Source organism: Anabrus simplex, chromosome 8 (assembly GCF_040414725.1).
Source record: "Anabrus simplex isolate iqAnaSimp1 chromosome 8, ASM4041472v1, whole genome shotgun sequence".
NCBI classification, from domain to species: domain Eukaryota; kingdom Metazoa; phylum Arthropoda; class Insecta; order Orthoptera; family Tettigoniidae; genus Anabrus; species Anabrus simplex.
This window is the reverse complement of record NC_090272.1, coordinates 221372380-221387841: the sequence shown is the minus strand read 5'-3', so window position 1 is coordinate 221387841 and position 15462 is coordinate 221372380. Positions and strand designations below refer to the sequence as shown.

Sequence of the window (15462 nt, the reverse complement as noted above, 5' to 3'; positions counted from 1 at the left end):
CAATGCAGTTTATTTACCATCCCCTCCACTTCATCAAGAGGAATTTCACCATCATCGTCCTCCTCCCCATGAGCTCGGTTCTTGGCGACGTTACCTGGAAGATTTCCCTTAATGCTGGGAATATTTTCAAAATATTCCTCCACTTTCCATTGATTCCCTGCGATCTCTTATGAGTTCTCCTGAATTACACAAAACAATATTCATTTCCTTTTTCGGTCCCTTACTACGATTCTTTATTACTATCTAGAAAGGTTTCACTGTTGCTTGACCTAGCTCTTAGACATTATTACCAAAATCGTCCCACGACTTCTTCTTGGATTCAACAACTATTTGTTTCACCCTGTTTGTTTTGATTTATTGTCTGCATCTGTCCTTATTTGGAGCCATTTCTGATACTCCTTTTTTTTACGTTTACAAACGCTGCCACTTTAACTTTCCACCAAGGTGTTCGCTTTCCCGCCATCTTTACACACAGTTGTTCCTAGGAATTTCCTTGCTGTTTCTATTACAGCATCCCTGTATGCCACCCAAACCCTTTTTATATCTTGAACCTGCTTACTGTCCATTGCTGGGAACTTTTCAATAATAATAATAATAATAATAATAATAATAATAATAATAATAATAATAATAATAATAATAATAATAATAATAATAATAATAATCCAAAATGATATTGAACTCCTGAAAGAAACTGCGGAAAATGTCGGCCTTCAGATATCTTTTCAAAAGACAAAGCACATGGAAACTGCATATTAACTAATCCAAAATATCTATAACAAAAAAAGTTTCTCCATGCACACAGAACTAGGGCATTATAATACATTCATTTATCCAGAATGTCTTTATGGATCAAAGACGCTGATTTTGAACAGGAAAGCAGACATTGGAAATATTGAGAAAAAGGAACGCAACATCATAAGAAAAATTCTAGGCCCAAAAATGACCAACGGACAACACCAACTTAGAGGCAGACAGGAAAGCAAACAATACACAAATATTCACAGCGACATTGGAAAACGCAGGCGAAGATTCTATGGACATATTAAACGAATGTATCCAGACCGATTTACGAAAAAATAGTCACCTTTGCTGGTGGGACCTAGTGTTTACAATGCACTATGTCTTCTGGTATGGGCTAGAGCAATTTTGTTACTTTCATTTGTTACGGTGTAACGCAATTTGCCCTACCCTGTAAACTTATTTTGAACTGGCAATATCGCCATAGAAAATCTTAATCTTTCTATATGTCTAAGCGGATGATTTCCCTCGTACTACTACGTGCTTTGGTGATACTCATCGAACTTACTTATGATTCTTATTGTGGACTAATGACAACGTCAATACATTCTCGCAAATATGTATGGTGTGGACTGTTTCATTCCTCGTCTAATATGTGCTGCTACCTTCTGTCAATCACCTACAATAGTGTTCCCCTCCCCGCGCGCTCTTCTACTTATCGGAGCGCGGCTACTGCCTGAGGAAGCGAGCCTCGCCATTTTGACCCGAGTCAGTACGCTTCATGGGTATGTCACCCGCATAGGTCCTACCCTTCCGAGGGCCCAGCTCAGACTGAATACTTTAGCCCTGCACTCGCGGGGGCGCGCTGTTGTACTTCACGTCACTCACCGTAAGCCCACGTGACGAATACGGCAGCTCCTATTGGTAGAAATATCTCCCGATTGCTATTGGTCAATTTGAGTTTGACAACTTGGACCACGTGGGACGACCACGTTTGTGACACTTTGCTTCACTTTGATTTGTATGCATTTATCTGTTATCTTCGTTTTCGTGTTTGAAGAAAAAGTACAAGATATTTGAGGTAAGCATCCTTATGGTTCTTGTTTTACTAATCTCCTGAGGCCAGAACATGAAAATATACCACACCAAGGCAAATGACTTTCGGATAAATTGAATCATATTCGCCTAGTCCTAAATTTGCTATTTATTTTATTTAACGTTTGAATATTGTTTGCGGGATATTCCATTCTATTTTTAAAACAAAATCCTATTAAAAGGATAGTAGGCCGCAGGAGGTTAAGTAGTTATTAAGTTGATGATTGATAGCTGCTCATGTTCCCAAAAATTTCTTTTTGGCTGTCGCTGTTTTATTACCTTTTTGCATGGTGGTTACATAAGTCTACTTGAAACAGACACCTTAAAATTCTGTTGATGTAATGTTATATTATTTATGATAATCCACTATCATTTTGAGGGTATTGAAATTAGCAGTAAAAATATAAACTGATACAGTGTCCTTTATTACTTTCTTCTATTTCCTTTCATGTCTCAGACCATGCACGAAACGTGTCAGATCTGTGGCATTTACACAGATAGCAAAGAAGGCCAGCAACAGGGAATCTTATTTCATCATTTCCCTGTTGGTAGACCGGATATTTGCAGAGAGTGGTTGGACGTTGTGGGGGGTCGAATGCTTGCGGCAGCTTCCTCCGAAGCAGCTGAAGAACCGCACTGTGTGTTCTAGGCACTTTCGCCACTCGAGCTATCCAGGACCGCTATCAAGGTTGCTGTATAAAGATACTGTCCCGGAAAGAGGTAAGTAGTAGTAGTAGTAGTCGTTGTTATTAATTTCACAGTACTGTGACCTATCAAATTTTCCTGGGTTTCATTTCAAATTGCTCTCCAGAGGTAATGATGATAAATTCATCAGTGCCAGATGAGGGGGAACCTCGCTTCTCATAATGAAATTTACTATAATGCCTGTCACACCTGGTCTTGCCGTACCTGTAAGTTGAAATTGGTACATCTCTTACAGGCCTAACATTTATTATTAACAGAATAGTGCAGAAATGTGCAAATTTTATAATTTTTATAATCCATCAGTGGCTTTACGTTAGCTGAATTGTGATGGTGAGGTATTTAATTGAGCTCGCTATATTAACTCCCTCTTTATCTGAAAACCATTTGCACCGTTTTGTCCAGGTTCATTTTAAGGGAACCTGGTACACATTTTTTTATTTTCCACAATTTTTGAGCAATCACAATGAAACTGTTGTGGAATATGTAGGACTATTATAGAAATAACATATCTTATTTTCAGCTAAATATCCTTATTCGTTTATGAGATATGATGTACTTTGTGTTTATGATGCTCGCAAAACAGGCAACTTTCAAAAAGTTCCCTGTGGGATGGATTGTTACCTGAGAGTTTGAAAACTTCTTCCTTATAACATAAAAAAACTCAAGGATGGAATTTTCAATTCACCCTATGTCGCTTAATTAACTCCTGTTTCAAGTTTGTAATTGTATTTTATAATGTAATTTTCCACTAATTTTCTGTTCATTTTACCTCATAAAATGAGTATATTGTAGAAGAATGAAAAATCTATCCTACAATTTTCTTGGTAGGTCACATAGAAGCTACATACCAACTTTGGCAAATATAGGTTTAGATTTGATCTGCATGGAACAGTGCAGGTTACAAAAAATGGTATTTTGAGTTAAATGAATTTTAGTTCTAAAACCATTAAAAGTTTTCATAATGGCCTTTCCAAATCTCTTAAAATTCACCAGCACTATAACTCCTACCCTCCTGCTTCTTCTTGGCTTCATCCCTGTGTACCTTTAGGAGTTTCAGTTTTTCCTGGCTGTTTTCTTTTGTTGGGTGACTGACTGCTGACTGTGAAATTTTCTTCTTTCATCTCTTTGTGTGGCAAGTTTGGTGGATGCTGGTGAAAGTTTATAATTCCTTACAGCCATTTTCATTTCTTGTGTTGCACTACATCTCATGTTGTATTCTGCAACTGCATTAGAAACAGCTATTCCAAGTCGTTTTGAGGACACAAAGGTCTCTTCTCATGGGCGCCCGGAGGATCTTTTCCAAGGGGGGGCACATCAACAATTTTCTTGAATATAAAAACCAATATAACGTCAGCAACATTAAATTGTTTACAGAAATTTCTGGTTATAACAGATGCTAGATGACTGTCAGTAATTTCAGTTTATGAAATAATCTGGTATGATATTAAACAATTGAACATCAACATTTTTAGAATTCCAGGGGAGGCAAATACCCCCCCCCCTTGCCCCCCCCCCTCCCTTGCGGGCGCCAATGGGCACTTTTTCCACATACATGCATGAAGACTTTCATTGGCAATTTGAGTATCCCCTTTACAACATCTAGACAGAAGTTCAGTTGATGCCAGCCTTTGGTATACAGACAAAATTTTCAGCAGCATTGCAATTGTGAACTGAACTGACAATTTTTGTGACTTTGAGGGGTTTGTCCAGTTGCGATACTCTTATTGTAGAAGCACCATGATTCAGGTCTTTGGGGGCATTTCTTATGCTTAGGATCTTCTTCTGTGGAGGAGTAATAGTATAGTGTGGCACATATTGCAGATTTCATATTATCTACAGAGGGAATATTTGCACATATTGCCTGCCTATAATCATTTGTGAGCTTCGCAGTAGTTGCTTCCTTCAAACTTCCAGGTCCCCTTCCCCCAAGTGTAGTTCCTTCATGGTTGACTAAATTGTAGGATGAAGTAGTTCATAACATAGCTAACAGTTGGCAGTATATATTGCAATATTAAAAAATAGTATAATCTCAATGCTACTGTAAAGAGGGAATTAATGGTAACAGAAGGAACACGGATAGCCGAGCATACAGAGGAGAGGAGGCGTGGTTGATAATTAAATGACCGTGCAGAACCATTTAAAAACGACCGTAACTACGTCAAAAACAGTCACAGCAGCACAAAACCACATTTGTTATTTAGAGGATGGTTAATATAATTTATTTATGCCAGAATTCAAATTTCAACAATTTCATCCATTTAAAAAAATGTGTCCCAGGTTCCGCTAACTTTGTTGTCTTCAGAATATTTTTCAAGCCTGACCACAGTTGCTTAAAGATCATCTTTGTTCTGAGAACCTTTATGTAGGTCATCAGCATATACCGTTATACCATTCTTAGTGTGTGTGTGTTTTTTTTTCATATAGGTGTGCCTCGACACAAGGCTGGTCCACGGCCAAGTCCTTCCGCTGCTATGACTGCTGCTGCTCACACCACCTGCACCACCGGCACTCCTACTGCTTCTGCTACTACTACCTACTACCACCGGTGCTGTTGCTGCCACCACCATCTCCATGCCTGCCGCTGCTACTACTGCTACTGCTATGGGTAATGGTGCTGCTGCTATTACTACCATGACCTCCACTCCTGCTGCTCCTGCTTTCACATATAAATACTATAAAACTGTGAATTTAAATGATAAATCATTAGCAAAATTTCATCAATTACATCGGAGATCAAATGTTTAGCTTGACCACTACGTGGTCACGAGCTGGGGTCTGGATTAGCGTGGAATCACATGCGAGCCCTCTGTTCCGCATAACATCACAAACCTGTATGGCAGTCCACGTGCCCACAGCAACTGAGTGGGAGGCCTAACTCCACTGTTACATGATTTGGAAGGAGCTATAGAACACTAGAAGATCAAAGTAGGCCTACTCTGTTATATCTTGTTTGTGATGATAACATTCAAATAGTTCAATTGTGCAGTTAATGTTTACCTGTCTGATATTTTTGTTAACGCCCTGAGGGGAACGAATTGAAATTTATTTTCATATTGAAGTTTTACATAGTATTCCCCACCTGCCTACTCATTCTTGCCACCCGGCTGACAAACATTACTGGGGAGAACACTGGTGCTAATGTTATTAATGTTCATTTTACATTCAGATTAAACAATTTCAATTTGTGAATGCTAATGATTGTTTATCAATATATTTAATTTTGTTTTACAAAACACCCAGCAAGGAGGCTGTGCAGTGGGGTCATGCATCTATGAAATTGCGCTTGTGCAGTGGTGGGTTCGAACCCCACTGTCGGCAGCCCTGAAAATAGTTTTCTGTGGTTTCCCATTTTCACACCAGGCAAATGCTGGGGCTCTACCTTAATTAAGGCCATGGCTGCTTCCTTCCCGTTCCTAGGCCTTTCCTGTCCCATTGTCGCCATAAGACCTATCTGAGTTGGTGCAACCTAAAGCAACTAGCCTTATAATAGTTGTCCCCCTGTGGGTAGGGGCAGTAGACTAACAGCCACGACATCCTCTGCCTGCTGTAAGAGATGACTAAAAGGGATCCCATGTGCGCTCTGCACTTGGGATCTGGGGTAGGCGACCACGGAGCCCTTAATTGAATTTTGACATTGCTTCCGCTTACTTGTGCCAGGCACCGCACTTTCATCTATCCTATCTGATCTACCTTGATCACCACCTGTTCTTTTCTGCTCCCGATTGTATTATGTATGGAGGCTTAGGGAGATTTATTTTCAAACCCTCCATGGCCCTGGTCTTCCTTAGCCGATACCATCATTATTCCTAGTGTCGGCCCCCTTCTATTTCTTCTCTCCGATTACTAATATATATTGGGGGTGGTTGCCTAGTTGTACTTTCTCTTAAAACAATGGCCTAGATGTTAGGCCCTTTTAATCAACAAGCATCATCATCTTAAGCAAGGAGATTTGTGGTGAGGGCAAGATGTTTGGTGGCCATGGCATATACTAGGAACTGTCCCATCATTCGCCTTACTGCAGGTGAAAGGAAAACCATTCTCAGGACAGCCAGTGGTAGGGGAACAGCCCGTTTCTGTGTCCCAAATGCAGAGGTGTAGAAATACGGTGGAACCGTGGCCACCCCTCCTCTGCTTGGTTGGCCGGTTGGAGTGCATGTTATCATACCACAGATCAGCCTATCTGCAACCACCGACATAGATTTCTGCCTTCATTGTACAGTAGATACAAATGGCACTGTCTGAAGTGAGTTTCCACTGTCTTCAACTGGCATTTTGTGTAGGTCACAGCACAGTCCCTTGCACACCGTAATGTTGTGGAAGGTAGCAGCATATTGTTCATAATACTGTACTAAATTATCAAACAATTCCTTGGATGTAGCTCTTAATAGGTGGAGCTATGTTGTGACTTGGCATGGGTATGTTTTGTGCTGGATCAGCTGCCATATTATTGTACGTAGATCCTGATGCTACATATTTCTGTCAATTTATTGGAACTCCTCTCCTGCGGATGGACTGAAAGGAAGCATTATTTGTACCTCCTGCATGTTGTATGAGGGAACAATCACAGAATCTGTAAGCGCTCTCTTGTCTTTTAAACTCACAAATGTATTCATGATTCCATCCTTTCCATGTACCAGAAAAATTTAGATATATCCTACTGTCACACAAAATAGAACATTTCTAACTATTGTAAATAGTGCAGATCAATGAATACAAGGGATGCACACAATTTTGTAGCTTGACATTGGTTGTCATCTAAATGCAGATGACTGATTGAATGATATGTTGTGTTTTGATGCAATATGTAGGAACAGGGTATGTGCTATCATGTCTTGGTTTCTTCAAACACTACTCTGCCAGAGATTTGCCATCCTCTAGTAGATGCAAAAGAAGTAAAAATCTCAATATTTCTCAGTGTGTGGCCCTAGGTGCCTCATTTGACAGACTGAAAGATGTATCATATAGTAAGTTCCTTGGGAAAATAGGCTACAAATGGTGTTGCTGAACTTTTGACATGTCAATGCAACGTTAGACTGCAATAAGAGAGAAAAGTATTATGTTGTAACTTGTCAGTTCCAGTCGTTCTTTCATAAATGAATGATTTTGTATTTGTGTTGTATTGAATAGTTTTCTGGCTGATGAATATTAATTGATGATTAACACTGCTGCATGTAATGTCAAGAGATTATGATATACTATGATCACTAAAACTTTTGTGCAAATTTCTACACCATTGTATACCTGTAACACTGTGGATAGTAGGTAGAATATAGCTCCATAAATCAAAAGATCATGTTTCATTTCAATTTACCTTTGAATCCTACAAACTCCCTCCTTATCATATGAGTTTGCTTTAATCATTTTGGTTCCTGTGTATGGTTTTCTTTCTTACATTGTATTTATATTTTATTTGCTGCGTAAGTAGCATATCTTGATACTATTGATTGTTACGGTTGGCTTAAGTAGTGTTAAAGAGGACTGATGTACGAGGGGATGTTAGTGTCTATTTCTGTTGTAGGTCTTAATCTGAGATAAGGATTGCCAATCCCACTCACCTTCTGGACACTTCCTTCCTCCCTTTGTGAGTTAGCTTCCTTTTCCCTCAGCAGAAACAAAAAAAAAAGCAGCATAGGCAAGGCCAGTCACTCCCATCCTTCGTGGCTTTGTGAATTAGTAAAAATAAAATATAGCTCCATAAATCAAATAATTATAATAAGCAGCACAATCTGGTAAGCTTCTTTTCTCCAGCAAAAAAATTATTATTAATAACAATAAAGCACAGGCCAACCTCCAGGTGTATCACTGTTCAGAATGCAGAATTTCAGAAAAAGGTAACAGAACGAAGGAAAGAAAGAAAAGGAAATGAAAGAAAAACATAAAAGAAATAAAAAACGAAAACATAGATTTAATATAATATTTAAGAGGGGGGGAGGGGGGCGAGAACCTGGGTACCCTCCGCGCGCTAAACGATTTAAATCGCCCGCCCGGTAATTTTAGTTCAGCCCTGCTCTCGCCAGGGGCACTAGCGTGCGATTCCTGGCGATCTTTGCGCAGCCGTTGCGTACAGAAGTGAAAAATAACGTTGAGAGTCATCTCTTACTCATTCTCTTTGGTACGCTTTGGGAAGTCATGGCATGCGGTTGTGTTAACTGGATTGTTAAGATGTTGGCGTCATGTTGGAGTATAGACCCCGGCTAAGGGTCTTGAGATGTGGGTTTTAAACCCTAATTACTTTGTTTCCTGCATCGTCCTATTGTGATACTTTTCAACTAATTCTGACCCGGGAAACCTAACTGTAAGCATCTGTAAGTATGTGAGGAACTAGCTCAACATGCCTGAGCGTCAGCTTCACCCAAGTAAGTGGCTTCATCATTTGGCAAGTTATATCCTGTGATTATGAAACTGCAAGGAAATTCGTGTGATTTGTGTCTTGAAAATTAACTCTTTCAAGGTGGAATTTCGTGAAAATAATTATTTTGGAAATTACTAAGCGGACGAACGAGTGGATAAGTCTAAAAATATATCAAAATTATTGGCATGTAAAGACTACGAAAATAAGGAAATCCTTTTTAAATTAACTATCATTTTCACCCGTTAATGAACTTCATTGATCATGTAAATTCAAAATGTGTCGGGCACTTAGTGCCCTTTATACTGCGTGAGGTTCCGCAGAAGCATATAATTCTGGTTTCCTCGGTTTTAAAAAAAAAACCCTTGCTTCTATTTTCCTGGTATTTTAATCTTTTGTGTTTCCTGATTTTTGTTTCTTGCCTTTGTTGTGGCTTGTACCATGATTGGTTTGCGGGCGTATGTTTTCGTTGCTATGGTAACGATTTGGCTTTTGGGGGCAGGACGGTGATTGTTGCCTGTGGGTTTTGCGTGTTAATTCTGGAGCCTGTGTTTACTTAGAATTTTCGATTTTGTGGTAGATTTCTTGGTTCCTCACTTGATCTCTTACGGTTTTCTTCCTTTTCCCCTGTTTAACTGTGTGTGTTTTCCGTTCGCTAATCTTTTAAACCCCTCGTAGTTTATTAATTGGGCTAGAGTTCCATGCTCCTGCGAAGCCTCCTCTTATTAAGAAAGTTCAATGAAACTCGTTAATAGAGTGGCTTTCCCTAGGTTTAATACGTTAGTTTTAATTTAATTTTAGTAGTCTAACAAACGGGGCCCGTTTAAACCTTCTGTGAACAATTTAAGTTTTAATTCGAATCATTTTCTGTTATTATAGTAATGTTATCAAGGTGTACTGTTTCTGGTAATGATTTAGTGTCTTTAATTAGTACAACCTTCTGTTTTAAGTTAATGATTTGCATCAGTATCATTTTCTGAAAAGGACTACGTTTTTCAGTTTCATCCGTGTATTTTCTATTATTCACTAATTGTTTTGAACTACTTAAAATACTTTTATTCCCTCAGATAGGACGATGTTCTTTTGGTTTCATGTTAAGTTTTCATTCTTTAATTAAAAGTTTATTTCATTGAAACCAGTGTCTCCTTTATTATCTGTGTGGTTCAGCGCCGAAACAAGGAATTTTTATCCATTTCCTCTGGGAGTTTTATTTGGGCCTTCCTGGGTAAGTAACTGTTGGATGTAATTTTCCTATCCTTGTGACTGATTTCCTTGATTTGTTTAATAAACATTGTTTATTTAACACCGGTTTATAGGTAGTACCGACCGGTGCATGTTTGCTAACCGTTAGTGTAGTGTCTTACTGCGCTGGTGGCTTACATTGATCTGTCTCAGTCTCATCCTTGGCTTTGACAATATGAAAGTGACTGAGGTATGAACGATGCTAGTAATGCCATTCCTTATGCAGCCAGTCCCTGCTATGAATGGTGTGAAACTATTGCTCATAGGGTCGGTTGGTGCATGCATTTCAGTGGGCTTGGCTGACTGATATGTAATAGCAACTTCTGGCTCAGTGAGGAAAGCAACGAGAAACTACCTCACTCCTCATTTCCCTAGTACGCCTCTTCAGTGATGCCTAGTTCATCTATGACAGCTGATGGTGGAGCTGTTGAGGATCCAACCAGCCTTCGGGCTGATGACTAAACATACATACATACAGTCGAATTCTATGAAAGCAGGAGTAAAGCTAATAATTTCGTGTGGCTATTTCTAGCCGAGTGCATCCCTTGTAAGGCAGATCCTCCGATGAGGGTGGGCGGCATCTGCCATGTGTAGATAACTGCGTGTTATTGTGGTGGAGGGTAGTGTTATGTGTGGTATGTGAGTTGCAGGAATGTTGGGGACAGCACAAACACCCAGCCCCCGGGCCATTGGAATTAACCAATGAAGGTTAAAATCCCCGACTCGGCCGGGAATCGAACCCGGGACCATCTGAACCGAAGGCCAGTTCGCTGACCATTCAGCCAACGAGTCGGACAGGAGTAAAGCTAAAACAGACACAATGAAATGGATAGGCGAAATCAAAACCGATTTGAAACAGGCAGGAATTACACCAGCAGATGACCAAAACAGGGTAATCCTGAGATCTAAAATTAACAAATAGCAAGTTAACCAAGAGTAAAGACCAAAGAAGAAGACTGGAACAACCTGGTTTGAAGACAGAAAGGGAGCCCACAGTAAAAGACTGAAAGAAATATGGGCAGAGAGGAAGGCAAATACACGCCTCTAGTACTTTGCGTAGTCCTAATGGGCTTATTCGCATATACTAATAAGTAATAATAATAATTATATTTCTGTTGATTTATAGGCTGAACATGGCTTTGAATAAAGTTGAAACTCGAGTCCCTACAATGGGAAAATCCGGGGTAAAAACTCGTATTGTATAATTGAATTAATGAATGACCAGCGTATAATAACTGAAGGAAAATTTTTTCTCACTCGTGACAAGAAATGAAGACCATACAGTATGACTGTGTTGAGGCGGTACAATTCTGCAGTAAGCAAGGGAGCAGATTTGACACAGAAAGGATGAATATAAACAGACTCGGCCTAATCGCTTGTAGTATACTATACTGCTTAATAGAAACGTTTGGCGGCTTGCCGATATCACCAGGCGTCAGACAATTTCGTTTAGCCTATAGTCTTCATACACGATCAGGCAGGTCAGCTCAAGGTTTGAGTCAACAACGAACCTTGCTCTTTATTGTATATTTTCTACACTTTTATAGAACATTTTCTTTCATAGTTTATAAAAGTTTATTTTATTTTAAATGTACAGCACCTAACAAAAATTTAAGACCACAAGTGAAAATCATTTTATGAACTCCTGGTCCTAGTACCAATTGGTTTTGAAGTTAGGATTCGCATTTTTGCTTCATAGTTAATGGCCAATGGCCGTAGCCGTGTTGAAACACCGGATCCAGTGAGATTTCCGAAGTTAAGCAACATTGGGCGTGGTCAAGATTTGTATGGATTGGCACCCGCTGTTGGTAGAGGCTAAGGGAATGGAGGAGCGGAAAGGAACTGGCCACCCTACCGTACGTAAACTCCGGCTCAGGCACACCTCTGCGGAGGTTCGAAACTGCCTCTGGGCAGAATACACCCCTTCATAGTAAATGTGCTCTTTGACAACTCTCTGTCCGAAGGAATGTGTAACTTTTATTTTAGAATCACGTATTTCAACATTATTAATATGTGAGTTTTGTAAATCTTCTTCGTTTACTGCTACCTCGGTCGGGTTGAGGTTCGTCTTGAAACGTTTCTGATCGGACAATTATTTTTAAAAACGACCGATTTTTATTAATTGATTGGTGAAATCGTGTATTTCTTCTTGTTGTTTCGTTTGATTCCACCGCTTAAATATGTCGGCTTATCTTCCATAATTAATAACAACCCATAACATCATGTAAAGTAAAGATTTATGGAGTCACATCGAGGAAGAAGAGACAAGAGTTGAAAAGGACTGCACAAGTCCTACTGATCTTCACTTTCCAACAAACGAGAATTAATGAAAACACTCGCTGTGAATAACTAAAAATTGAAATGCCAACGAACCAAAGAAACATTGAGAAGAAAAGACAGAGTCCTAGAGCATTGCGTGCCTTGTCTCTCTGTCGCCAAGTTTCCGGTAGTCCTTTGTCTTTACTTTTAAACAACATGCCAACGCTGTCTCATTAGCAGGGCAGACAAGAATACATAGCAAGCAATCAAACCATTTCCTAGAAAGAAAGGTACTTACCCCCAGCAGTGAGGGATTTCCGGAGCAGACGTAGATAGTTAAGGGTCTCCACTGCATTGCACACTAATAAGCTACTTAAATTGAACAACTGGGCCAATAATTCATTCTCTACCCTATCTATCTATTTTTTTAAATGTCGCGCTGTGAAAGCTGACTAACCAACAAAACACTTTGAGAAGCTGGTGACTTCTTGTTATTTACTAATCTAAACTACTGTTGAACAACCGTAATGAGTAGGGAACGGCTTCTAATGACACGTTCACCGTATACATTGCTATCTTGTAATATATATATCCCGATCACACCACTACCTAAAACCTGACAAAAGACGTAAATATCACATACTGGTATTAATACGTAAACTCATACATGGCAACAGACCTCAGTACATTTCCACATTCTCTCCTCATTTCATAACTGTAATACTCACGCTGGATCCACCCGTGCAATTCCCCTTCACCATTCATCTACGTATTACAGTGACCGGTTCGAGAATTGCAATTGATACCAAAATATCAGTTAGAAAATGATACTTTCTTGGTATAGTATTATGTACCTGAGATCGTTTTATTCACAAATTTCCCTGGACATTGAACCTTCGTCACAAATTTCAAATATTTGTGCTATAATAATAATAATAATAATAATAATAATAATAATAATAATAATAATAATAATAATGAAAATCCACAGCCTGTTTCCAGTCATTCGGCCGGGTCGAGAATGTAATGAATGAAGCACCCATCTAGCGGCGAGGATAGGAATTGTGCCGGCTACCGAAGCCCGTCCCACCCCTCTGCGGCAATGATTAATGACTGACAGATGAAATGAAATGATATTGGAAAGTGTTGCTGGAATGAAAGAAGACTGGGAAAACCGGAGTACCCGGAGAAAAACCTGTCCCGCCTCCACTTTGTCCAGCACACATCTCACATGGAGTGACCGGGATTTGAACCACGGAACCCAGGCCAACGCGCTGCCGCCTGAGCCACGGAGGGTCTAAATAATAATAATAATAATAATAATAATAATAATAATAATAATAATAATAATAATAATAATAATAATAATAAATACGTCCAAACCAAACCCCATGGCACTACAGCATTTGAAGGGCCTTGGCCTGCCAAGCGACCACTGCTCAGCCCGAAGGCCTGCAGATTACGAGGTGTCGTGTGGTCAGCACGACGAATCCTCTCGGCCGTTATTCTTGGCTTTCTAGACCGGGGCCGCAATCTCACCGTCATATAGCTCCTCAATTCTAATCATGTAGGCTGAGTGGACCTCGAAACAGCCCTCAGGTCCAGGTAAAAATCACTGACCTGGCCGGGAATCAAACCCGAGGCTCCAGGTAAGAGGCAGGTACGCTACCCCTACGCCACGGGGCCGGCTTTAATAAATACGTCGCAGTTGGGAAATATCCAGGTGGCAATGATCACTTGCAGTAGTGTGATAATGAAATTAATTTAAAACATCAACAACAACAACAACAAGAGTACAACAATACATTCCATGGAAAGAAAATACTTCAAGAAATACTACTAGTTTAACATTCTAAATCCAGCATCATCATAAACAAATTCACATACAACTTATTTCCAGTAATTAACACTACGGATTATATTACTATAGATTGACCTTTTTATTTCAATGTTATGTGTTCGGGGCTTCGACCTATGAAGATCTTTTGCCCCTACTTGCACCATATGTGATGAATCTGCCTGTATTATGTAAGTGGCGAAAATGTAAAGTGTTGAATGTGAGGAAAGGAACGTTAAGGACGACACAAACACCCAGTCCCCAGGCCAGGGATATTAATTGTTTACAATTAAAAACCCCTAACCCGGCCGGGAATCGAACCCGAGGCAGCCGGGTGACATGCGGACACGTTTCCCCCTACACCGCGGGGCCCGACAAAGTTGACGTTACTACTAGCTTAACATTACAACACCGCCATATACAAATTCACACGTACATTAAGTATTTCAAAATTTAACACTATGACTTACAGAAGATTGAGCGTCCGACTGGTCAGCGTACTGGCCTTCGGTTCAGAGGGTCCCGGGTTCGATTCCCGTCCGGATCGGGGATTTTAACCTTCATTGGTTAATTCCAATGGCCCGGGGGCTGGGTGTTTGTGCTGTCCCCAATATCCCTCCAACTCACACAGCACACATAACACTATCCTCCACCACAATAACACCCAGTTACCTACACATGGCAGATGCCGCCCACCCTCATCGGAGGGTTTACCTTACAAGGGCTGCACTCGGCTAGAAATAGCCACACGAAATTATTATTATTAGTAGATTGAGCTCCCCAATTACTATTATCTTAACATTGTAAATACAGCAGGTTCATATATGAATACACACATGCCTTAAATAATTCACATGTCTCAATATTACAATTTACAGTGCAAAAGTATGACACTATTACATAGAAATTTACACACAATTTACAGAATGTTGGAGTCTATTCTTGAAGCATTTTACAAATTTTGGAAAAGGCTCTAACGCTCCTGCAGGTTATGAATTCCAGTCATCAATTCTCCAATTTTTGAACGAATATTAACGACAGTTAATTCAGTAACAATGCCAATAAGAAGCTGCACGTAATGCACTCAAGTCATCAATTCTCCGTCCGACTCGTTGGCTGAACGGTCAGCGTACTGGCCTTCGGTTCAGAGGGTCCTGGGTTCGATTTCCGGCTGGGTCGGGGTTTTAAACTTAATTGGTTAATTCCAATCGCACGGGGGCTGGGTGTATGTGTT

General features: G+C 40.0%; 1 long non-coding RNA gene across 1 annotated transcript; it reads left to right on the top strand.

Moving 5' to 3' along the window:
- The first annotated feature begins 1532 nt into the window (after positions 1-1532).
- LOC137501835 (uncharacterized) lies at positions 1533-7540 on the top strand. The gene is made up of 3 exons (XR_011018641.1): positions 1533-1822; positions 2294-2556; positions 4966-7540. It is a non-coding gene; the product is annotated as an uncharacterized lncRNA (long non-coding RNA).
- The last annotated feature ends 7922 nt before the right edge of the window (positions 7541-15462 follow it).